Here is a 4,647-nt window from a genome sequence, read left to right as displayed (position 1 = left end):
GACCGGAGCTCCCGTCACTGACTTGGTTACAAAAACACGCGTCACTAAATTATCAGTGACGGCGGAGATTCCCGTCACTAACCCCCGTGACAGAACCGCCGTCACTAAGCCGTTACAAATTCAAGAATTAAAAATTTAAGAAATTATGTATTTTCCGTCACTATCTAGTTGCGGAGTTAGTGACGAAGGTAACTTGGTCACTGATTTTGTCACAGAATGCGGTCACAAGTTTGGTCACTGATCTGTCACAACCTTTAGTGACAGATTTAGTCGTCACAGACATGGTCCACACATTTTGTCACTACATTTGTCATTAATCCCGTCACTGACCTAGTGATAAGTTTACCGTCACTAATTGGTTACAAACGCGCTGAGCAAAATCAATTTTTTATTAACCAAAATCCTGTCACTAAGTTTATGACTGCTCGTCACAATACTTGGTAAACAATTAGTAACCAAAATTTGGTCACCGATCACAATCTAATAACCTGGTACATTTGGTACATTGATTGGCTCATAATAATAATAATAATATCATTAATAGCAAAGGCATTCAACATTACGCAAAAGTCATTTTAAATGTCATTCAAAATTGGGCATCAACATGTCCTGAATCCATCAAAATCAAAGTCTAAAAATATGTCATAAAGATCAACAGAGATTTCATTCCTCCTAGGAATGGAAGGACCTATCATCTAAGGCAAAAACAATCATAATGAAGCATGATCAGCAGAACCAGAATCACCATTACACCCCCGATCTGCATGCCTTGTTCCAAAGCCAATCTCTTCTCTCATCTTTTGAAGAACCTCCTCTTGCCATTTTTCTTTTCCTGCTCAAGAATACGTAGAAGGTCTTCATGAGTGTACAGCTCTGGAGCTTGACTTGTAGAGGTGGAAGAGGATGATGATTGCCCAATAATTCCAGTGAGATCCTCTAGGGGACTAAAGCCATAGACCATGGCCATGAGTTGGGACACCAGTTGCCTCAAACCACAAGTCATAATCACGTGGAGGAGCATCTGAGGTGGAGGCATCACCATATTTTTTGGAGTATTCAGCTGAATACTTTGCCTGCCAGTTGATTTAAAAGAAGAGAAAAACATTATGGTGGATCAAACAAGAGATAAACATGAGCAAGCTCAATAATATTTATGAATCATAAAAAATTATACTTACCATGACAGCTTCACTTCTCTTATTTACATATCCTCCCATGCCTTGCTTTGTCTTATGCGTCCGATTAAAAGATTCAACTATTGTTGGCTCCCTACCTAACTTAATTTCTACAAAAGAGAAAAGAAAAAAATCATTAACATATAATGGGCTAATTTAAGATGATTGAACAATAATATAAAAATTATTATAGAAATCTAATTGAATAAAGATATGTACCAGTCGTTCGTCATGATTGACAAATGCGATTGATCCTCCACAGTGTTTAGAGATGCTACCATTCTTCATGTGTTTCTATTATTTTTGTTGGCTTCTGATTTCTTCTTTCATTTTGGGGGAGATCCAAATATCAATTAGCTTATTCCAATTTCTCTAGAGATCCAGTTAGGGGGTTTATCACGGGCTTTATTTAAATCTCCTTTTGCTTCCAAAAGCTTTTGGCTTCTGACCCTCCCTAATGAGGTTGTCAACCGTCGCTGACAATGCTTGTCCCAAACTTGATGCACATGATGCAATTGTCCTGGAAGAATTGTGTGTATCTCCTAACAAAAAAAAGGTTGCAAGTAATCAGACTTATTAATTGGCATGTGTAACAAGGGCAAAAGTTAATGATAAGAAATATAAATTAATTTCATCACCTCAAATTTGTTCCACATTCCAACTTTAGCATTGTAGGGACCTCCCTCCATGACAACCATGGACCATTGAAAAATTGGCGCATGATAGCAACAGCTTTGTGACTGACCTCATAATCAAGAAACCTGCAATTTAAAGAATATTCATTAGAAAATAAATTAAATACTTTAAATGCAACAAACACATAAATTCAAATTAGTGATATAAGAAAGTGATATTTTCATACATTCCTCTTGTGCACCTAACAATCACTTTTCCATTTGCATCAACAGGGGCTTTAAGGGTTGGTTCTCGCCATTGCTTTGTCGTGGATCAATCCCAAGTTCATCATTCATCTGATCCTCATTCATTGTATCCTCATGATTTTGCACTGCACCATTCATTTCTTCATCGTTTATTTCTCATTTGTATCCACCTCTTCAATCATGTCCCCATCAGGAATGTAATCATCATCATCATGACAATCCTCGACACGCTCAGGCAACCTAGAAGGTTGAGAAGGAACTTGAGTAGCAGCCAGTATTAAAGCTGCTTTTCCATTACCTCTTGGTTTTCCTTTTTTCTTGGCCATAACTGCACAACAATAAAAAGTTGTAGTTAGTTCACAATGTAAATGTCAACAAATCCAATCAAAGTAAAAAACAATCAGTGGACCTGTTGCTTTCCCTTTGCTCTTTCTCATGTCTGCACAATTATAATTTATAAGTCTAAAATTAGTTATATTAGCATTCACAAAGTTGCATGTTGTATTTTAATCTTCCTCAGCCTCATGCTCCTCTTCCTCGGTTTGTTCATCTTCAAAATCTTCTTCTTCATCCTCAAAGTCCTCTTCCATTTGGTTAGTTGTCAACTCAATTTCTTCTGCATCAATATCTTCTGCATCTCTGTGTCACGGCTCCTCGAATCGAGGCTGGACGCGGACGTGGATCAAGGTATAAACCAGATCAGGTCGCTGGACGGGTTCGAGGTCTGACAGTGCTCTCTAGAGATTTGGGCAACTTGGAGACCAAATCTGGACCCTAGGATCACCTAGGGGAAACGTGTGCAAGATGTAGGTGGAATACCCAAGAGCATGGGGCCGTGGGCCACGTGCTCCAAGGCGTGTATTGTTTGAGAATACATGTTGGTTCATCATTAGGAGAAAAGCTGCTGCAACGAGACTGATTCAGCGTTGTGGGGCTTATCTCGAAGCATGGGACCGAATCCGGGAAATTGGGATGCATGGAAATGTGTGCCACTGATAGAGGAACGGTGGCATAAGTCTCCAGAAGGCAAGGGACACGTTTTAACACGTTTTTATAACTGAAAACGTGTATGGTTAGAAGACGTGGCTGTAACGCTGTTTCCACGCATTTTCACTTTGAGGGGCATTTCGGGAACTCTACAGAAGTCCGTTCAAAGTGGAAAGGTGCCATATGGAAGCATTTTTCCGTCCTGAATCCAACGAATCTAGTTTCATGATAATCCGAGTTCGTTTGAGGCATGAAACTTGGCAGTTTTATCTGATTGCGCAGAATCCTGCGGGAATGGGGGTTTTCCTATCTTATCTAGAATTCATCCTTATCTTGTGCATGGGAAGTTGAGTTCGTGAGGGACTTGTAACTGGGGTTGCTCCTCTATAAGAGGACCCTCAAAGGGGAGGGATTGGTATCCGGTAGAGCTGGAGAGGCCAAGAGAGCTTATTGGTAATCAGTTGAGTGGTTATTCAATAAAGTTCTCTTCCCCTACATTTCTCCTTCGTGGTGTTTTTCTGGTGTTGTGTTTCGCTGCATTATTGTTGTTAGGCGTGACCTAAGTCATAGAGACTAGGGTACCCCCGCCAGGAAGGGCTGATCGGTTTATCTTTGATAGACCGAGCCGCATGTTGTTGGGATTCGCTTTGTAATCCCTTCGTTCGTGTCACTTGGTATCAGAGCCATACCAGAAATGAAGGAGACGACCTCTACGGTAACTTCCATGGTGGGAAATGGAGGAGCATCATCCCTCGACCATGGATCCCAATCCAGCCTCAGGAGGAGGCACGGCGATGGGTGGAGCGCATCCAGTTGATGAATCTCTGTATGGGTTATGTATTGCATCTCCGGTTATCTCCGCCGACAATCGATTACGGAGGTGCGAGGCCCAATAGCTGAGGTTGAAGGACGGATGGAGGACCTTGAAGGGGTAGGGAACGCAACCCTCCGAGGTGAGATCGCCGCTCAGCTGAACCAGATTTCCTTCGATATGGAGCGGCGCTATAAGGAAGTGCTGCGGCGTAACGAGGAGTTAGAGATCATGGGTGAAGGCTCTCCAAAATCAGGTGGTTGGCCTTTTAAGAGGAGAGTACCACACAACAGGCGTATCCTCTTCTCCATTGACAATGGGGTCCGCAAGAGAGGGCTACGCGCACCCCCTGCACAAGCTTGATGTTCCAAGCGCCACAGGAGTTCTGCGGACGACGGCCGCGAAGGAAGGTGGATAACCTTCTTTTCGGCTGTGGAGCAATACTAATGCAGGTTACCCCGGCGTGAGGGAGAGGAGGCCCATGAAGGTGAGCACGGCGGCCATGTTCTTGAGGGACGTGGCGATGCTTTGGTGGCGACGTCGGGGCCGACGATGTGAAGCGAGGGGCTGTTCCAATCACCACTTGGGTACAGTTCCAAACTGAACTTCGAAAGCAATTCTTCCCCGCGTTCGCTAAGGATGATGCTCGAGCACGACTACGGCGGCTCACGCAAAAGGGCGATGTGCGTGAGTATGTGCGAGAGTTCAGCGAATTGTTGTTGGAGGTACCAGACCTCAGCAACGAGGACTCTCTCTTCACTTTTCTTGACGGGCTCAAACCGTGGGCAAAGAT

The 4,647-nt window shown here is 43.1% G+C and overlaps 1 long non-coding RNA gene across 1 annotated transcript; it reads right to left on the bottom strand.

Annotated features, from left to right (window-relative positions):
• Positions 1-1,609: 1,609 nt before the first annotated feature.
• Positions 1,610-1,843, bottom strand: LOC120105314. Its single transcript, XR_005507691.1, has 2 exons — positions 1,814-1,843; positions 1,610-1,717 (listed from the first exon to the last, which is right to left on the bottom strand). It is a non-coding gene; the product is annotated as an uncharacterized LOC120105314 (long non-coding RNA).
• Between the last annotated feature and the right edge of the window lie 2,804 nt (positions 1,844-4,647).

Source organism: Phoenix dactylifera, unplaced genomic scaffold (genome assembly GCF_009389715.1).
Source record: "Phoenix dactylifera cultivar Barhee BC4 unplaced genomic scaffold, palm_55x_up_171113_PBpolish2nd_filt_p 000256F, whole genome shotgun sequence".
Taxonomy (NCBI): Eukaryota; Viridiplantae; Streptophyta; class Magnoliopsida; order Arecales; family Arecaceae; genus Phoenix; species Phoenix dactylifera.
This window is presented reverse-complemented; position numbering and strand designations above follow the sequence as displayed.